This window comes from Cupressus sempervirens, chromosome 2 (genome assembly GCF_028749045.1).
Source record: "Cupressus sempervirens isolate cs-2001-9-10 chromosome 2, ASM2874904v1, whole genome shotgun sequence".
Lineage (NCBI taxonomy): Eukaryota > Viridiplantae > Streptophyta > Pinopsida > Cupressales > Cupressaceae > Cupressus > Cupressus sempervirens.
The window spans coordinates 432,430,117-432,452,873 of record NC_143119.1 but is presented as its reverse complement, the minus strand read 5'-3'; positions in this window follow the sequence as shown (position 1 = coordinate 432,452,873).

The following is a 22,757-nucleotide window of genomic DNA, read 5'->3' as shown; positions in this document are numbered from 1 at the left end:
ACTATGTCCTCCTATATCACTTGGCCACAGGTTTTGGGGGGACGGCTCTGCCAGCGTTCCCTCAGGTAGAGCGCTGTCCCAAGGACAGCGCTCCTTGGGAAGCGCTTGCCCAAGGGTTAGTGGGGCATAGGGGGATGCAGGGTTAGAGTAGGTGTTAGTAAGTTAGGTTAGTATTGTATATTTATGATAGTTAGTTTTTTGATTGATTTATTTATTTATTTTGTTAAGTTTTAGTTATATTAAGTTTTAGTTGTTAGTTATAGTGTTTAGTTTAGTTTTTAAATTAAATTAGTTAGTTTTAAATTTTAAGTTAGTTTTAGTTTAGTATTATGTTAGAATGTAAATTTAGTTAGTATTTTTTGTTTATTTATTTTAATTTGTGATTATTAAATGTTTAAATTAAGTTAATTGTAGTTAGTTGTTTAATTATATTAGTTTGTTAGTATTAGTGTTAGGATTGATTTATGTTATTTTAAATTATGTTTATTAATAGTTTTAGTTAGTTGTTAATTTAATATAGTTTTGTAATTATAAGTGTAGTAGTTTTTATATTATGTTATTTTAGTTTGCTTTTAATATTGTTTAGTTTAAATGTAAAGAGTAGTTAGATAGTTTTATGAATTAGTTAGTTAATTTTGTTTAGTAATAAATATAGTGTTAGTTAAGTTAATGGTTATAATAAGAATTCAATTAGTCTTAATTTAAAAAGTATAGAGGTAAGTTGGTATTACTAAAATTGTTGATAGTATGTAATTTAAGATTAATGCTAGTTAAATTGATATTTGTTTTGGAAGGTTTCAAATTTTGAAATGTAATTAGTAGATTTAATTTAGGTTAGTAAAGATTAAATAATGAAAGTTAGTTTGATTTTCGATTCATTCAATTCTAGATATTATGGATGTAATCATTAATTTAGATTTGATTTTTCAAATTTGAATGTATTTAGATGGTAAGTAAAGTTAGATTTAGTTAGTGTTTATTTATTTGATTAAGTATATTTAGTTAAGTTTTTATTATAGTTAAGAGTTTGGATGAGTAAATAAGTTTTTATTTCTTTCCTTAATTTTAGTTAGTAATTATTATAAATTTAAAATGCTTAGCAAATTTATTATATTATTCCTCCTCAGGATTTTGAACTTAAGACATAACATAGAGAACCTATACTTAAACTGTGATCGCAAAACTTATCTAACGTGAGTATTATAATAATTAATAATTTATCTCAAAAATTTTTGTGTTTTTGCCCTCGTAGTTTGGGCATGACATATGCTCAACAAGGTTTGGTGCTATATTCATGATAGGTTATGGAGTAGGTGAACTTGGTGATCCTTGGGGGTAGTGGGGGAATGATTGGGTTGGTGTTGATTATAAAAGTTGGTAGCATTGAATGCAACAAACTGCTCTAATTTCTTCTTTATGTCGTGCATAATATAGGCAATTTCTCTTCTATGAATGCATAGCAACACTGTTAGTATGAATAGGCTGTCTTTCTGGATGATGAGCAATAGGGGCCATTTCCTGAATTGTACAATAACAAGAACAATGTATTTCTATTACCACTATTTGAAAAAAAAGAAAGTAAGTAAAATAAAAAAACAATATTAAAAGAAGAGTATCAATCCTTCCTAGCAAGTTGTATAGGTGAAAAATTTAAGTATGGTGAAAAGTAGTAGCAGTAGTTTGTTGGGAATTTTTTTCACTCCTAAAATTTCCAAGAGTAAAGGGTTGATTATTTTCTTGTAATGTATTTGTTATTATAAATTATAAGATCTATTAGATAATAATATTAGCGTGCAACCATAAATCAAGCATAGAGAACATGTATAAGAGATCACATAAATTTTTTGTGGAAAATAAATAGATGCGAGTAAAAAACCATAACATAATACATATAATCAACAAACAACAACTATATATTCAATTTACAAGAAGAGGAAATAGAAAGTTTTGAAGGGGACTTCAAACCCTATTGACGAGTTGATATTATGGGGATAGTAGTCAATAAAAAAAGAGAAGATGGTAATCATAGCTAATGGATAGTAAGGAGAAAAAATATCTTAATTCAGATACAATATACTTTTGCAAAAGAGCTATTTGTAGGTATGGCTAGAACTTTAAAAAAAAATGTAACTTTTGTGTCTTCATGTGAAATGCATGATCTATTCAGTGGATGCTGACATGGAAGGAAATATTTCATGGAAGAGTAAGTTGGTCTCATTTAAGAATTCTAACTTAGCAACTTCTACGATTGTTGATTTGAGATGCAATTCCTCATTTTATGTTTCCATTTTGCTTGTAACTATGAATAAGAATTGATTGTATTGAGTAGTGCATATATAAAACTCCGCACACTCAGGTTCAACATAATTAAATTGTAGCATATAGAGCTCTTTTGCAGGCATACCAAGGAGTTTAGTTGTAGTTTCATCAAAATTAGTTGCCCACAATGATCCAGTATGGTCTTCAATCTTGATTTGAAGTGCATACCTATTGTGAGACACTTTGGGTAGGACCACTTCCAATCACTAATTTGTTCAGCCCTTTTCTTACACTGCTTCCCTAATATGTGAAAGGGACAAGATGGATAACAAAGTTTCTTCCTTACGAAAAAATCAAGGGTTTGTTTTATAATGCATTGAAGAGGTTTTGAGGAATTTGTGCATTTCCCTTCAATCATTGGTAATAGTTTTTCATGCTAAAATTTGAGGTGAATCTAGGAGAGTGGCCATTGGTGTAAGACAATTATGGCCATGTTCAACAAATCAAGATTGTATTTGGTTGACTTCTTCAATATCAGGGTTTATGAGTAATTGTGAAGTGGCAAGTGCAACCCTACCATTGTATTCTACCACACAACCATTTTTTACAACAACGACAATTGACTTTTGGAGATGATACATTTCTTGTAGTTGTTTACCTTCGTTCATTACTGCATGTCCCCACAAAGTTACATTGGTAGTGGATGTAGAAACATCAATAATCTTGAGAATCCTTTTGACAACCTCAGTTCCATCATGCCTTGTTATTGTAGAAGCAGGGTCCACAGGAATGACAATTCTAATGAGATCAAGTGCAGAATTAATATTTGTAGTCAGAATCTATGAAATGGGGGTAAAAGTGCATTGAAGTGTTGGGATTAAGATGTCATATTCACATAGAGAAAGTTGAGAATCTTCAGTTAAAGTATTTTAAAAAATCACTATTCAACTTACTGTAGAATTTGTTTACAAATTTGATGGTACCACCAGACAATTCATAGACACTCCCATCTTGGACTTTCTCAAAGTGCAAGTCTGCAACAAAATTGAAGAAATTTATTCGCACTTCATTCTTTTCAGTATCAATAATGTCAATATTGAACATATGACCATTACCATTCCTTGACTTGAATTGGTATTTATCCTTCTTCATAGTCACATGATCTATAATAGTCCACATTGTTTGGTATGGGTTTAGAAGTACAACATTTCTTCGTAGAGATGCATCAAGGCCACACATCGATTTAGTAGGAGTTGTTTGTGTTGATGTGCCAAAGTGTTCAACATTTTTCCCCACCTTCAATGGGCTAACATAAGACTCTCTTACATTTTTCTCTGGTTCTTTGAATAAGAAGGTGGGAACACCAATGATATCATGTTTTGTGCATATAACCTCTAAGTTGGAGTTTATAATACACCTAAAAAAGTAGGTAAAGTAATAATATTAAAAAGGTTACATAATTGCATCATAAAACTAGTAGGGTTTCATTAAAAATAATCACAGTAGAAGTTCACTTACTTTGAATCACAAATGGTTGGAATTGAGTAGTGTGTGACATGTATTATAGAACCTTTTTGAATCTTATATGAAGTTATTAGATCATTAAACTTCCTTGAAAAGGTTGCTTTTTGTAGGTGAAGTCCATTAGAGAGCTCTATCTTGTATCTAGTTTTTGCTTGAGTTCCTTGCCCAAATGGTGCAATGCCAGAGACATGGAGATGTGGTTGCACATGTAGGTTGTCATTGTAGATAAGTTTGATTGCATCTTCTATAAGTGTTTGAGACATAACTTGGAGCAGCTGTATTTTCCCTATAAATTGAGACACAAATATCATTATCTTGTTTAGAATTACAAGCATTGTAGTAAAAAAATAAGAAGGTAAATTTAGGAATACATGTTTGTAAATATCTTAATATCCCACATTACATTAGTAGGGGTGGACCTAAGCAATACACTATGGTACCACTTTGCACAGGAATGTAATAGTCAAAGTAGAACACAAGTAGTTGTACATCCGTTTGACATGGTTTAAAGAATGTATATGGTGTAGTGTATGAGGGAAAGTAAATAGTAGCTACAATGGTACCCCCCTACAAATATAAGAAAAAGAAGAAGAAGAAGGTAACAACTGTTTGACTTCGTGGTAAAATGAAGCATAGTTGGAGAAACTTAGTTATATATACTTCATTGTTTTAAGTGACTTGTCATCTATGTGTTGAATGCAAGGATGAATTATATCCTTTTAGAGTTAGGGTAAAATTTGATGTTTTTGCAAAAAAAGGATAATGACAAACATAAACATATAAGAAAAAGTGTGCAAAGATGGAAAAAAAGTCATTGCAGTTAAATGTATATGAGCTATCTATTAGACATTATAGCTTACATTATGTAACCAAAAAAATTTGGTGTCTTTTTTAGAAATCTAAAATATGAAAAGGTAAAGGAACAAGAAATGTGAATAACGGTTGGAGATATATGAAAGGTATCATTGTATTCAAAGTATATCTAAGTTTGTACACCTTAAACTTCAATCAACATATGATATGATAGAGGAGGAATATAAGGAGGAATCGTAAATTACACTAGTAGAAGAGGTTTTAGACACCCTAATTTTAAAGGAGTTATATTAGAGGAACACTAATAAACAAAAATAGATGATTTGCAAGATTTTTTATTTTAGTTTGGGGGTACCCATTCCAATTGATAGATGCATTAGATCCCGTAGATGGTTGTGGACTATTTATCTCTGATGTACTCCTTGATATGTCTATTATGTGGTGAGGTTGTAGAGGATTTGCCATGACCATGAAAACCAAAAAAATGGATAATCTAAAAAAGATAAGCAATAGTAACAGTTATACTACTAAATGGTAATTAATTTGATCCATATGTTATAACTAATTTGTATGACTTTTTTTTGAATGAAAGATAAGTTTAAATGCATGAATGCACAATAAAATGAAATGTTGGATTGAGATGTATAATTACTGAATTTTTTTTTGAATCCTATTTGTGGTGGACCTAGCCAACAAACACCTATACATAAAATGTAAATGGTGATAATTGATAAGAAGAAGTATACACCATTGGATGGTTTGAAAGTTAAAGTTTGTGTAATTCAAGAAGCATTAAAAAATAGAAACTAACATATTGATATTGACTTTTGTTTTTATAAATTCTTTTCATTTGTATTTGTTAATAAAAGTGAATGTAAATTAAAGGTTAAACTTTGCAAATAAAAACAAATGTACACATAAGTGGGTAATATCATTTGAATAAGTAAGTTGCAAACAAATGTTTTGACAAAATAACATAGTTAGGTGATATGATTTGAATAGATAAGTTGCAAACACATGTTAATCCTACCCCAACGTTAACCCTAAATATTAATGTTAATCACAAACCAACCATAACTATAATCATGATATAAATCCTAAATCTGAAAATTCTAAACAATATCATATCCAAAACTCTCAAATAACCTAAACTCTATCCATAACAACAACTATGGAAAATTTACCATAATTGTAATTGTAAAATTAATCCTACTCCTACTCCTAACCCAAAATGTAACCCTAATCACAATTGTAACTCTATCATGATACGAACCATCATATACATCCCTATCTTTCTTCTACTTACAAAATTAAAGTTATAAAGAAAAAAGATTTGAAATATTATATTATGAATGATTATAAATATAGTTAACTTTTTAAATAAAAAAATAATTATTATAATTATAAATTTAACAATATACAAAAAGGAATTTTAAAAATATTAAATTGAAAAATTAATAATATTTAAATAATTATCATAATTATATTTTTAGTTAAATACTAATATATTAGTATTAAGATTTTCATTTAACATATATGAAAAATTTATAATATAAGATTTTTTATTATATAATTGGATCTCTTAAGGATCATTTTTAAAAATTAAATAGAAGTATTAAGATAACAAAATATATTTAAAAATTTGAAGGTGCACTTAAGAGACAAGAATGATTAAGAAAATTGATTACAAGTGTAATCACCTAAAAATGGTCATCTAGACTATTAGCCCCCTTTTCAACATTTTGGCTAAATTAATTTAATCATTTACCTAGACCAAATTGCTAATAATCAATTTATTTTATTATAACCTATAGTTTGACTATGCTATCCTAAGTTCATTATTTGATTAAAAAAACATGTCCCCTTTTAATTAAATAAAACACCCCATTCTTCTACCCCACTTAAAGTGCACACATAAAGTCCTTTTTCTATTTTACAATTAAAAGAAAAGGCTTGTGAGACTTTTGTCTTATGTGATAAGTCAACTTATATTCTATTGATTGACTTGTGTGTGCACATGGATCACTCCTATTTTCGAATTCCACCATTGATCATCCACCATCTTCATCTTGATCTCTACCGTCCGTACAAATTTAAAAGGGAGAGAGCTTTCCCCCTCAAAGGATCCATCCATCTTTTGAATATTGTTATGCTGCAGGTTTTCTAACAAGTTTCTTTGGAGCTTTTTGGAGAACTTCTCATTTCTTGTCTCATTCTCTCATTCCATCATATTAGCATAAGATCATATGGCATTCTTAGCATAGTTGCATGTTAGTTTAGCTTTGATTCTTGCAATAATCTCACATAGTTTAAATAATGGTATTATAACACTCTCATTCACATTCTAGCATAGCTGCATCTTGCATTTCTATTCAAGTTTAGTCTTCCATCTTGCATTGCATCTTTGAGGAACTCATTGTAGACACTTGCATTCTTGCTCTTGTCTCAAAGAACCTCCCATTGCATGGTTTACTAGCAAGAAGCACATTTGTAAGGCTTGGCTGAGAGCCTTCATGTTTGAATACTAGCTTCTTGCACTCTGTGTATAGGGAGCTCTAAGCCGGCATCTAAGCATTTCAACTCATGGAATCATTTGGATAGAATGGTTTAGAGTGTGACACAATTCGAGTGTACATTTTTGGCGCCCACCATGGGGCTGGACTATACGTTTCACCCTGCATTTTCCTATTTTTGCTTGCATTTCCCTTACTGCTCTGCATTTTTTCTTTTTTTACAATCGCAGTTTTGGGTGACATTTTTCGAGTATCGTGCGACAGTTCACAGTACTGTCGTGCGACACTTTTTTGGGAAATAGTGTCGCACTTTAAGCCTACATTTTGTCACCCTCTATCCAAAACTCTGTCGCACGGCTGAATAAAAAGTATCGCCTTAACAAAAATTGTCGCCTCGATATACTGTGAAGTATCGCACGACATTTGTTCAACAAAAAGTATCGCCTAACAATTTTTTGCTCGTTCCTTGAGGGTTTTTTGATCAAATTTCTTCTTAGCTGGCTGATTGTTGTTTTTAAGCAGAGTTCTAGGCTATTTTACAGAGGTTTAATTCACAGTTTTTGTGATTATTTCGTGCTAACTTGTGGGCTAATGAGTTGTGATTGCAGGTTTCCCTCTTTGTGAATTTTTTTTTTGAAACCTTGCATACAAAAGAACGCATGTCAAAGCTTCAAATGCGCAAGGGCTACTAACATTGTTTGTAGGGCTGCCCAAAGCACAAAAACCCAAACTTTCTTGCTTTTTTATTTTCATGTGCGACATTGAATAATTGTTAATTTTTATAGGCACATAAAACTTGTGATTGGAGTCTTTTTGGTAATAGGAGAGTATGATCTTCACCCTCGTGGTGAATCAAAAATCTTGACTTGCCATTTGGTTTTAAAAGAAAGGGGTAACTGAATCTTCTTGGCATGTTTGGGAGAAAATGATTGGAATAGGAGAGTATGCTCTTCACCCTTGTGGTGAACCAAAAATCTTGACTTTCGAAAGTTGATCCACTTTGTGTAGTTAGAATCCTTTAGAGGGCCTACTCTCGGACAACCTAAGAGGAACGACCCAAGTGGGGACAAGACAATTACCTAGCTCTTCCAACCCACTATAAACTCAAGGCTACCAAAGACACAAAACTTTGGTAGACATAGTGTTTGTCTTCGCCTAGTGTGATTTCTTATGGGATTTTGACCATAGGGAGATCACTAGGAAAGAATGCTTAAGGTACTCTTGTGATCGCGAGATCAGTTACTCATCTCTAGGTGAGTTGTCCCATAAATTGAGAGCAAGAGGAACACTATGAATGGAAGCCCAATCTAAAAACCCTAAGTTAGTAACTATCCTTTTTAGCCGCTCAACTTCTTGGTGCAAGGATCGATCCTAGTGGACTACCCGGATCACCTCAATATTTACACTCACCATATGTGTTCCCTTGGTTGTGCTTATGGCACTTCCATGAAAAAGCCAATATCTCTTGTGGGAAACCACTTGGTGTGAGGAAAAGGAGCATCAAGCGTGGGCCAAGTTGTTGAGTAATGAACTGTGACTCTAAGGTAGATTGCTTGGCTATTGTTTTTGATGTTTTGACCAGTGTTAACATTCTTGCAACATAAACATTCCAAAAAAAAGTTGTTAGGAAGGCCATTCTGATATCCTAGATGCGTATTGACAAGGTTGTTTTTTCCCTTGATCAATTTTTTTGAGACATGTTACAACACTTACTGTTTGCAAACCTTGCAGTTTACTGATACGAACTAAAACAAAATGTTGTCTGATTGAAATGACTGTCTGATTGACAAATTGAAATGAACTTCAAACCAAAAATTGACTTTTTTTTGCACAAAAATGGCACTCTGTCGCACGCTTTCATGAGAAATATCGCGTGACATTTTTTTCAAACAATTCTGTCGCATGTCAGTAGTAAATTCTGTCACACTGTGTGTAAGATTCTGTCACACTCAGTTCAAATATCTATCGCTTAGACAAAAAGTGTCATACCCTTTTTGAAATTCTCTCACGCGACACTATTTTTGAACTTATGTCGCCCTTCTTTTGGGAAAGTATCGCCTAGAGTCATTTTGGGTCAAAAATAGAGTTTGCAGTTGGATTTATTTGGTCTAAGGAGTGTCACGACTGGTCACCCTTGATCCTGGCTACGTATCAGTGTGTGAAGAATTCGTCCTAGTTTGAAAAGATGGGTTTAGTCCATCGAATGTAAGTCTTCAAATGTCTTGATGAATCACTTGTCAAAATTGAGCTATTATTTTATTCTAGCTATCTGCTATTGAGTTTCTCACTCACTCGCTCAGCTCGAGTCACCCATGCTGTAAGATCTTGAGCACTGTTTGACAAGCCATCTATCACATTTTGACGAGTGACTAGTCCTGATCGTAAAAGCTTCAAATTTGTCTTGCTTTTCTTGTCCTACTAAACAAAGACAACTCTTTACATGCCGGTCACAACTAGATATCAAGTTGGCAATGGTAGCAACACGCCTTTCATTTTCAAGCAATTGGAAACACCACCCAAACATCCTTGAAAACAACCTTGTGATAAGAATCTCGAATTTGCTCAAACACAAACGGCTAACATTCGACACAACCCATTTTATAGTTTTGAAAATCCATTTGGTACACCCTTTGAGACACCTGAGGATACAAGTGGTATAGTCACTATGGTGCACCCTAATGAAATTAAATGTCGCTTAAAAGAACAAGCACGTGAAACCCAAAAGACTTTGGAGGCTATATACACTATGGAGAGAGAAAGTCAACAAGTTGAAACTGACAATCAGGCACGCTATGAAGGATATAAAGGAACTTGTCCTCAAAATCCTTTTGAGAACGATGATGGTAATCACACGCCTCCAAGGACTCCTAGAGCTACCACTGGTACATGTCCTTCACCTAAACCATCTCATCATGATAGTGATGAAGAAGTAACTAGCGAAGACATGATCAACATTCAACAAGATGGCTTCGCCCAAAAACTAATGCTCAGAGCTTTAAAGGAAAATGGAGACCAATACTTCTGATACATGGCAGCTAGGGGATGGAAACTCCCTAAAGGTTTTAATGTTGAACATATTATTCCAAAACAAGAGCCCACTGAGGCTGAAATATTAAGGGAAGAAATACAGGATCTAAGGAAACAATTTGCACAACTGCAAACTTCAAAAGAGCCACCTAAGACATCATTTTTTGAATCAATTTGTGCTCTTCCATTTGATAGGAGTCTATACATGCTGCCATTTCCTAAGGATATAGAGGTTCCTAAGTATGACAAATACAATGGAAATGGTGACCCTCACGACCATGTGAGACATTTCTATGCTATTAGCATGGACTTTATGCATGAAGACACCTTTCTTATGCTTTTTTTTCCTAGAAGTCTAAGAGGAAAAGCTATGGAATGGTTCACAAAATTAAGTCCTCCTCTTAAAACATTTGATGAACTTGCGCAACACTTCATCCAAATATATTCATACAACATTCAACATCCTGTGACTATGCTAGACTTATGCAACATCAAACAAAAACTAGGAGAATCGTTTGCAATATACCTTCAATGATGGAGATCTTTATACTCTCGGTATCCTCGGCAAGTGCCTGAGGCTGAAAAAATTGACATTTTTGTCAATATGCTTGTACCTGAATTATACTTTGATCTAAGAAAATAGTTATTCACATCCTTCAACGCCATGGTAGAAAGTGCATATCACATTGAGGATGTTGCTATCAAAAGAGGTGACATTGTCATAAACAAGGATAGAGTTAACAATGGAAACAGTAAAGACAAAGGAAAACCTTGGAACGAAAAAAAGTATGTTGTCAATGACGGAGTAGTGGACACTCCTAAGACTAAGGAGCCTATGTTTAACCTTTCCAATGCCATCTATGCAGCAAAGCAACAAGAAGGTTCAAAACCACAACCCTTTGACAAAGGCTCTAAATTTGTGAAGAAGCGACGTGTTTACACACCTATGGTCGAACCTTATGAAGTGGTTTTAAAAACCTTAATTGCAAACAAATTGGTTACCTTACCAAAAAACTCACATCCTTACAATCCACCAGTTAGACCTCCATGGTGGAGAGAATATCATACTTGTAGCTATCACCGAAGTAAAGGACATAACACAGAGAATTGCTTCAAACTCAAAGATGTAATTCAAGACCTCATCGAAGCTGGAAAAGTTGTTACAGATGGCCTTGTTAAGAATAATAATCATAAGGCTTTCCAAAAAACATTACTTGAATATGGAAAGGGTGATACCTCAAGGGCAGCTACCAAAAAGAATCATGATGCCAAAATCAGTTATGCTTATGCTAACGCTGATAACGTTATAGGCATGCTTGAGCCCGTTGAATACATATGTATGGAAAGCTCCAACAATGACAACTGGCTAAATTATGACACTGAAGATGAATGACCAAGAGTGGTCTTAAGGACACAATCTACTCCTCAAGATCATATTGATACTAGACCCATGGTGGTACTCCGAGTGGCTGAGTCTTCATCTTCTTAGGGTGAACCACTTAACGCTGTCACTAGGGGGCAATCTAAGGTTGTCCTAAAAGTTGCTAATGATCCTAAAAATGCTTCATCATCTAAGCAACCAATTACTTCCAAGATCTCCAACGATGATCTTGTTAGCTAACTGCAACACACACAAGCACAAATCTCCATTTTTGAATTGCTAGAGTTATCTCCTTTGCACAGGGATATCCTTGAGAAAGCTTTACGTTCTGCCAATGTTCCCACAGATATTGATGTGGAATAATTCTAAGCTATGATGAACCAAATTTCCTCGTCTCACTATCTCACCTTTTTTGAAGAAGATGACCGAGCTCTCAGTCATCCCCATAACCTTTCTCTTCATGTCAAAGTTCAAATCTTTCATACCTGCATCCACCGAGTCTTGATAGACAATGGTGCAGGGTTAAATATCATTTCGTTCAATGTAATCCAATAGTTGGGCATGTCTGAATTTTCCATCAATCCTAAGCACAAGATCACTATAAAGGCCTATGATGAGGTCGAAAGGCCTTCTAAAGGTCTAATTGTACTTCCAATCAGAGTTCATCCAGTTGAGAAGAATGTCATTTTCCAAGTCTTAGACATACCACTTGCATACAACTTGTTGTTGGGATGACCATGGATTCACGATATGCAAGCAGTACCCTCTACATACCATCAGTGCATTAAGTTCCCTTTTAATGGTACTGAAGTAGTTGTCCTCGACGACAACTCTATGTCTATCAACACATTATCTGTTGCTGAAATGCTAGTCCTGCACAATCACTCTTCTCATGAGCTAGCACCATCTTTCACAAAATGTGAACAAAAACTGAAAATGATGAGCCTTGGTATGGGTGAGTACACTTTGGACTCTATTGCTGCCTTAACAATTTCCCCTCGGTCCTATGGGAAACCAACTATTGCAAAGAAGTCTTCTGCTTCTGCTATGACACTTTTTGGTGCTTTTGTGCAATCTTCCATACCACTAGAAGCATAGAAGGAAGAACATGCCATTAGGGACTGGATCTATAGAGAAGATGAAGACGAGGAGGTTACAGTGACTACTCCTATTTCTCCTAAAAAATATGGAAAAGGCTATAAATGTTTGACAAAAATGGGCTACCAAGGCCATGGGTCCTTAACTGGTTGTAAGAACGCTCTAGTTGAACCTTTAAGTCACACTCAAGGTCGTGATGCTTGAGACACCGCTAGTCTAGGCTTTGGGCTAAACAATAATATACCAACCTGTGATCAAAGATTGCTCATGTCTAGTGAATTAGAGGATGATGACTCTCTCGTAATTGCTACTACTACACAAGATGAAGACTTTGTTCCTCTCACTTCCCTCCTTTGGGGAGAAGAAATAGTGACTGCTAATAATGAAGAAACTTCTACCTCCCAACAATAGGAACAAGAAGGGTCTACTTCTGAGGATATAAATAGAGGAAAAATTAGGTAGAATATTGCTCATTTCATAGCTAGGGGTCAAAGTACAGATTCTCATGAGTATGAGTGGGAAAGCCTCTTTGATGCCTCTTATGAGCTAGGGGTGGATGTCATTCATGCCTATGCAACCCAACCCGATGTAGTCGAACAGTCTAGTATGGGGTCAGATGAGTTTGACTCACAACATGTCTCAATGGATCATGCTAGTTCCTCCAGGACTATTCCTGAGCTAGACTCCTTTGCGACATTTTCTATAGGCTCAACTTCACAGGTCACTAGAGATGACTCCTTCCATATCAATCACATTGAAACTTCTCCCTCACTCTTGCTAATTCACCCAAATATCATAGATTGGTCTATCCAAAATCAAAGACTTGAAATACGGTCTTTCCAAAATGACTATGAGATCGCTTGTTATTTGAACGCAATTGAACCTGTCATTTCTTCCACCAGCGAACCTGCGGTTAACATGACAGAATAAGATATCAAGTACCTCAGTCAAAAAATTAAAAGGAAAAATAAGTGATCAGATGGCGAAAACCACATTGTGGCGGTGTCTGATCCTCAAAAAAGTAAAAATAAAGGTGTATCTAATGGTGAAAACCTCTCTGAGGCACTTGCGGATGAGGTACTTGGTAGTCTACCAAGCTATTTCTAGGATAGATATTTGGTTCTAGTTGAACCTGTAATCACCTAGAAATGGTCATCTAGACTATTAGCCCCCTTCTCAGCATTTTGGCTAAATTAATTTAATCACTTACCTAAGCCAAATTGCTAATAATCAATTTATTTGATTATAACCTATAGTTTGACTATGCTATCCTAAGTTCATTAGTTGATTAAAAGAACATGTCCCCTTTTAATTAAATAAAAGACCCCATTCTTCTAACCCACTTAAAGTGCACACATAAAGTCCTTTTTCTATTTTGCAATTAAAAGAAAAGGCTTTGTGACTTTTGTCTTATATGACAAGTCAACTTATATTCTATTGGTTGATTTGTGTGTGCACATGGATCACTCCTCTTTTCAAATTCCACCGTTGATCATCCACCATCTTCATCTTGATCTCTACCATCCATACATCTTTAAAAGGGAGAGAGCTTTCCCCATCAATCAATCCTCATTTTTGAATATTGTGATGCTGTAGGTTTTCTAACAGGTTTCTTTGGAGTTTTGTGGAGAACTTCTATTTCTTGTCTACATTCTCTCATCCATGGCATCATGGCATTTTAGCTTAGCTTAGCTTTCATTTTTACATGTAGCTTAATCTCACATAGTTTAAATATTTGGTTTTGTAAAAATCTCATACATGCTTAGCATAGCTCCACTTTGCATTATCATCCTAGTTTAATTTTCATTTGCATTGCATTCTTGAGAAACTCCTTGGGACATTTGCATTCTTGCATCTTGTCTTTGGAACCTCCCATTGCATGGTTTACTAGCAAGAAGTACATTTCTAAGGCTTGGCTGAGAGACTTCATGCTGAAATACTAACTCCTTGCACTCCATGGATAGGGAGCTCTAAGCCGGCATCTAAGCATTTCAACTCATGGAATCGTTTGGATAGAATGGTTTAGAGTGTGACACATTTCTTGTGTACATTTTTGGCGCCCACCGTGGGGCTTGAATCAAGTTTCTAGCTCTATTTGCTTTTATTTTTCATCTTTGATTTTTTACAGCATCATATTGGATCTAATCAAATGCTTTTGTAGAATTATCACTTTGGTTTTAAGGCCAACCCATAAGTAAATTGGTTTGAAGGCCAAAAACTTAGTTGGTTTAGAGATTTGATCATATCTTTTAAACCGCGTAGAGTTTGGTTCTAAAATTTTTTTTGCAGGTTGGATATATGCTCAAAATGTCTTAATCCAATTTTCAGAGTATTTTGACGTGATTTTCGGAAGTTATGATTTTTTCTTTATTTTTCATAAAAAGCCATTTTTGATCGCAAATCAGCGCATTTTTTGAAAAAACTTACATTTTCAAAAATATTTTTGAATTCTAATGGGGGTTCTTTCTTTGTGTTTTGAATTTTGAGATCATATTAAGGATCAAAAATTCAATTTGATAAATTTGGCCTGTTTTGACAAAATCAATCTCTAGGGAGCAAATGAAGAGATTTTTAAAATTTCTTGCATTTTTGGAAAGCTCTCTGATTTTTAATAGGGGTCTCTTCTTTTCATTTTCATTTTTGGATACGAAATCATAGCAAAAAAGTCCAATCTTGTTGACTAGGTCAAAACCAAAGAGTAAAAATGAAAGCATTTGTGATTAACTTGCACTTTCTTTGCATGTACTTGGTTGGAGGATAAATTAGATTTTTGAAGCAACTCACCACTTTTTATTGCAGATTTTTATGTTATTTCACACTAACTTTTGTTGCTAACAAGTTGTGATTTCAGGTTGCCATCCTTGTGAAAAAAATTGAAACATTGCATAAAAAGAACGCATGTCAAAGCTTCAAATGCACAAGGGCTACTAACGATTGTTTGCAGGGCTGCCCAAAGCATAAAAACCCAAATTTCTTGCTTTTTTGTTTTCATGTGTGGCATTGAATAATTTTTCATTTTTCATAGGCACATAAAACTTGTGATTGGAGTCTTTTGGTAATAGGAGAGTATGCTCTTCACCCTTGTGGTGAATCAGAAATCTTGACTTGCCATTTGGTTTCAAAAGCAAGGGGTAACTGAATCTTCTTGGCGTGTTTGGGAGAAAATTATTGGAATAGGAGAGTATGCTCTTCACCCTTGTGGTTAACCAGAAATCTTGACTTCCAAAATTTGATCCACTTTGTGTAGTTAGAATCCTTTAGAGGGCCTGCTCTCGGACAACCTGAGAGGAACGACCCAAGTGGGGACAAGCAGATTACCCAGCTCTTCCAACCCACTATAAACTCAAGGCTACCAAGGACACAAAACTTTGGTAGACATAGTGTTTGTCTTCGCCTAGTGTGATTGCTTATGGGATTTTGACCATAGGGAGATCACTAGGCAAGAATGCTTAAGGTACTCTTGTGATCGCGAGATCGGTTACTCATCGCAAGGTGAGGTGTCCCGTAATTGGGAGCAAGAGGAACACTATGAACGGAAGCCCAATCTAAAAACTCTAAGTTAGTAACTACCTTTTTTTTTAGCTGCTCAACTTCTTGGTGCAAGGATCGATCCTAGTGGACTACCCGGATCACCCCAAGATTTACACTCACCATATGTGTTCCCTTGGTTATGCTTATGGCATTTCAATGACAAAGCCAATATCTCTTGTGGGCAACCACTTGGTGTGAGGTGAAGGAGCATCAAGCATGAGCCAAGTTGTTGAGTAATGAACCATGTCCTTTAGGTAGATATTGCTTGATGTGTTCTTAGATGTGCTAGACCTATGAAAATCTTTGAAACATAAAGATGATGATAGTTATACGACTTTCTTTTGAGACCTCAGATATGCTTGTATCATGCAAGGTTGCTTTGTCCCTTGCTTGATTGTTTGAAGACTACTCCATGTGTCACTATCTTGCTTGGAAAGAAATTTCTTTTGAACATCAAATTTACTATGCTATCAATTATTGCCAAACTTTGTCAACCAAGTCAAAATGTCAAGTGCAAAAATTTTCTTGTGTTGCTTGCTAAGGGGAGTCGCATCATTTGATTTTGATTTTCTATGTCTCTAGTTCTTGAACATGCTTAAAGTGACTCTTTGGTCTTGGTTCTCTTGGTCTTTCTATCTTCATGGTCTATGCATGCTTGCTAGTTATCCTTTTTCTAAAATGGTTACCTTGATTTCTTGACTACACTCTTGGGTTGGGAAAGTTGTTCACTTGTCACCCTGCTTGCTCTATTTATTTGGCTATTTGGGCATCTTGCCTAGCTATTGAATTGAGTCATTCATGTCGTAAATTTCTTGGACATATTGTTTGACAAGTCACTTTAATCTCTCTCTACTATCTTGGCAAGTGAACACTCTATCTCCTATAGTTTCAACATCAAGTTATCTTCTAGGATCTTTTATGCTTGGCTTTGCATCTAAAACTATGGGATCTAAAGCTTGTGCTACCAAACCTCAACCAAATCTAGATGATCATGATATCCTCCATGTCACTAAAGAGTTTCAAGATCTATATGTGCAATACAAAGAACTAGAAGAGACAAATGATCTTTCTTACGTTCATTTCTCTAAGCGCATGACAAAAATGAAGTCTAAACTTGAGAAAAGGTTAGAGGAGAAGATTGCATCATTACATGAATCTTCTTTAAGGTCTTTACATTCATGTGAGTCACCTTCTTTGAGGTCATCCTCTTCTTCTAGGTCTACATGCTCTACTTCAAGACATCAAATGTCTTCATCTTCTAGATTTAAAGACCTCTTTAGAGGACAAGCAAGTGATACCTACTTTGAGCATATTCCAAAATTTCATGATGGACCTATCTTTGAACAAGATAATGATGAAGACATGAATGCATTCTATTCACTTGAGAAACAACAAAATGACTCTAGACATACTTCTAGTAGAACTTTTGCTCCCTTGGAAGATTCTTATGATGACACTTTGCAAAAACTTCTTGGCAATAAGATCATCATGTTACCTAAGTCTAGCTCATATGGAAATCCATTCTTGGATATATATTGTGCTTATCATCAACATAATGAGCATAGTACTTCAGATTGCATTGAGCTAAAACATAAAATCCAAGATCTTATTGATAATGGAATTATTGGAACCTCTAGTGACTCATGTGTTGAGGATACTTCTTTTGAGCAAGATTATGTTGATGAACCTATGTCTAGTGATGGTTTCCTTGATACCTCCACTTCTTCCAACACTCATGCATCTCCCAACACTTCAAAGCTTTCCAACATGCCTCCATCAAACAAAAAACCTAGTGCTTTCCATATGCAATATGTGTACCCTCAAGGGCTACCTCTAAAAGAAACTCAAGCTAACCTTCACTTGGCTGTAAACCTTTTCAATGCTACTAATCCTAAACATCCTCAACCTTCATGCACTACTATGCCTAATCCAAGCACTACTCCATTCACTCTTCATTCTCCCTTGTCCTTAGAAGTGGCTCATGTCAAGAGGGCTCTCAAAATGAAAAAGCTATAAATGTTAAGAAAGATCAAGATCAAGCACCCTTTCATCTCTTTCAAGATTTTCCCCCTCCATATCCTATATCTTGTCCACCCCCCAAGTATGATGAAGATACCACTTCCATTATCTCCCTTGAGCTTACTGAAAATTATGAGAAAAGTTCTCTTCATATGCTATCCAAAGCTACTTGTAAAGATCAAAGCATCGCCTCATGTTCTACTTCTCCACATCCACTTCAAAATTGTGCTCAAGCTTCAAGTGCTACTATTAAAATTTTTTTTTCTATCAAAGGTACTCATGAGTCTATTGATTTCTTTGACCACATTGCTCACTCTAAAGATGTTGATATCCCTTTTCACTATCCCTTTGCATCTTCTAAATCTATCCTTGGTCCTTATCCATCTAAGCTAAAGCATTCAAACCTTCCATCCATATTGGGGCCTTATGTTCCTCCATCTCCTACATTCACTCCTAGCTCATTCCCTAGCTCTCCCATCATACCTCAAGATCAACAAAGACAATCATCCTTGATGACTTTTCACCCATCTATCCATGTAAACCAGTCATATCAGCCTTATTCATCCACAAATCCCAAGTCCTTTGAAAGTGAGAATAAACATAAGAATCCATTGAAAAAGAAAGATCACTATGTCCCATCTAATCGACATGTGAATGCTAAGAAGGAGAATGCACAAAAGAGATCGCAAAGGTCCACTATTCAAAAAGCTAAATCAAAGAAAATATGGGTTCCTAAACCCATTATTGAAGAAATGTGTTTTGAAGTATCCAAAGGAAAATCTAAAGCTATATGGATTCCCAAGTCTCTTTTAGAAGACTTGAATATTGAAAATACTTCAAAGTTGACATTCAAGCTTCCAAAGGCTTCCATTCCATCTTCTTCCAAAAATCTTCCTAAAAATATTCCAAAGCCTTCCACTCCACTCTTTTCCAAATCTTTTCTGCCTTCTCATAGATCTAAATCTCAAGCTATTTCATCCATGATTCCTCCATCATTCCAATACCCTTCAAAGTGTGTGTCAATGTTGATCTTGTACAATATTTCAACTACCCTCATGAAATCCTCTAAAGCTTACACTAAATTTCTATACATGAACTCTTATCCTCCATAAACTCTTCCTACTACCATTTCTCTTTCATCACCCTATCAACATCTTTGAGCATACCTTTCTATGGTCTTGTCTTATCATGGCTTATCTTTCCTATAAGAGTACTATCTAAATTGACAAAGCTTGAGCTGTTTCTAAAAATTCAAAAAAAGAAAAAGAAAAAATGAAAATGTGCCTTGGTGAAAACTACTTCTTGTGGCACCTTGGATAAGTACTATGATGAAAACCTGGCAAACAGGCGTCATGCGTAATTCTTCCATCATCCATCTATCCCCTCTTCTCTCTTTGATCTTGACAATGTTGAGCTATCTTTGCATATTGGCTATCTTATCCATGAGATTTTCTATTGTGCTCTCCCATTCACTTGTAGCCTCCATCTTGAGCTTTATTTTTATTGCTCTATCCCATCGCTATCCTATCTAGTTGACCCCTTGGTCTTGATCATAATAAATGAAACATGGTTCTCATAGGTCTCTTGACATGGCTACTCTCTTGGATTGCACGCTTTCATGCTATCTCTCTCATTGGCTTCCATTGCTTATCTTATATGCTATCGCACTTGTTGGTTTCACTGCCTATTCTACATGCTATCTTGCTCATTACTTCCATTGCTTATCCAAAACATGCTTCATATGACTATTTCACCTCTTTCCCTAGCTTGGGTACTCTTGAGGAGTCAGTCCTTGAGGATCACTTTCACTTGCTTCATACTCTTTTTTCATCCATCTTTGCTTATCCACTGGCTCATTGCTCCATCATATCCTATACCTTGCTAGACATTGGGAGAAAATGATGTGATCTTGCTTGAGAACTAGTGATATCTAAAACCTTCTAAAATTTTTCAAAAAATCATATATGATCCTGAAAAAAATCCTAAAAATCAAAAAATGTCCTAAAAAAAGATTATCTTAGTGAAAACCTAGCAATAGGTGCTTTGATGTATCACCCAAAAAAAAAATAAAAAAAAAAATCTGTCAAAGTGGTGAAAACCTGGAAACAGGCGCTACTTGAAACCCTTGCACCTATGTCTATCAATCTCAATCATCCACTTCGCTACACATTTCCTAGCTTGAAATTGTTTCTTGTCCTCATCTTGGGGGCATAGCTACTTAGCCTATTGAGGTATTCTTGTGCATTAGGGTTTCTTTGAAAACTCACAAAATAGTGTTTCTCAACACTTCCCCCACTTTGACATCAAGTGTTTTTCAACACTTTACAGATAGTTTACCTACGGTCTTTGATGTCGCGATATTTCTCACTATCAGAATCAAGTCTTGAAGAAATGGCCAAGTGACTTACACACATGCACTTTAAAACTTAAACAAATGAGCTATGCTGATCTTTATCTACTTTGTGTGCTGTCTATGATGATTTCTTTGCCATGTGTTCCCTCCCTAATAGTCTTTCGAGGATGTCATTGACTAGAAGACTGGGGGCATGGGACATATTTTCTTGATTTCTTCTTGTGGGTATACTTTTGTTTTTCTATAGTGTTGTAAGCATTTATGCTGGTCCTATTCAACATGTTGACTTACAAATGTATCATCCTTGACTGTTTTGCAAGACCGCACTCAGGGTTTATCCTGGCGCTTATGCCTTGATACAAGTGTAATCTTGCTAAATTAAACTTAGGGAATCTAATCGTGTAGTTATCTTGACTTACATGTCTCTGATGCTTAGATTGGATTTCCACATACCTATCTAATATCGATCATATTCATATCCTCATAGTTATACTAGTGATGGTTGTATGATCTCATGATGTCCCTAATAAATGCTCAATGATGAAATTAAGAGTCTAAATGTTATGCGCTTCTTGCTGGTAAACCACTTTGCATATTAGCTTGCATTTTAGGTTCATTTTCTAGCTTAATCTTGCATTCTTGCATATGGGGTAAGCTCTCTCTCTTCATCTTTTTGTGGACATATCAGCTAACTCCTTTCATATATTTCTTTCTTCCTGTTCATGTCTTTTCACCTTCTTAATCTTTCGCTTCATCTCTTTTCTATCTTGTCATCACATTATATAAAGTTTTGACCTCTTAAATAATTTTGATGTCCTAGATTCATTTTCGGGATCAAAATCCAAATTCGAGTTCATCTTGATGGTCAAAATTGTCTTTTAAAATTCTACTTTCTTCTGAGTAGTTAGTTGACCTTTTGAGGTCTAATCTCTGAATCATCACTCAGGCATCTTCATTTCTTCACGTCTTCATCATTTCTATACTTCATATCTACTTAAATTCACTATTTCATGTCTAAAATCACCTTTCTACTCATTTCGACCTTATTTTTATGCTATATCCTTCAAGGTCAACTCTAGTCAAACTGGGGCATTTTATCAGTTTTTTTATATAGTCATTCTTGGGTTCTAATCATCTATCTGTCATCTTGGACATTGCTATATTCTAATTTTCTCATTTCTAGCCAGTTTTTGCATCCCCTTACCTCATTTCCATTTCGATCCCGAGGGGGCAGAAATACTCTATCACTACTTAGGAGCATTTGTTTGATCTTCTCACTTGCTCTCATTCTATCTACTTTTCTAAGTGTTAGTATTCTTCTTGAATTCTAACATCATCTCTTCCTAGTGTTCAGTACTACTACTATCAGGCTGTGCATTTAGGACTTGCTATCTATTTCTGCATTTCACTCTTCGGAATTAGACATCTATATCTATCATCGCCTACTTGGCTTTCTATTTTCTTTGACATAATGTGTTCCCAGATCGATCATGCATTAGTCAAAGAGGGGCAAATGTAATCACCTAGAAATGGTCATCTAGACTATTAGCCCCCTTCTCAGCATTTTGGCTAAATTAATTTAATCACTTACCTAAGCCAAATTGCTAATAATCAATTTATTTGATTATAACCTATAGTTTTACTATGCTATCCTAAGTTCATTAGTTGATTAAAAGAACATGTCCCCTTTTAATTAAATAAAAGATCCCATTCTTCTAACCCACTTAAAGTGCACACATAAAGTCCTTTTTCTATTTTGCAATTAAAAGAAAAGGCTTTGTGACTTTTGTCTTAAATGACAAGTCAACTTATATTCTATTGGTTGATTTGTGTGTGCACATGGATCACTCCTCTTTCAAATTCCACCGTTGATCATCCACCATCTTCATCTTGATCTCTACCATCCATACATCTTTAAAAGGGAGAGATCTTTCCCCATCAATCAATCCTCATTTTTGAATATTGTGATGCTGCAGGTTTTCTAACAGGTTTCTTTGGAGCTTTGTGGAGAACTTCTATTTCTTGTCTACATTCTCTCATCCATGGCATCATGGCATTTTAGCTTAGCTTAGCTTTCATTTTTACATGTAGCTTAATCTCACATAGTTTAAATATTTAGTTTTGTAACAATCTCATACATGCTTAGCATAGCTCCACTTTGCATTATCATCCTAGTTTAATTTTCATTTGCATTGCATTCTTGAGAAACTCCTTGGGACATTTGCATTCTTGCATCTTG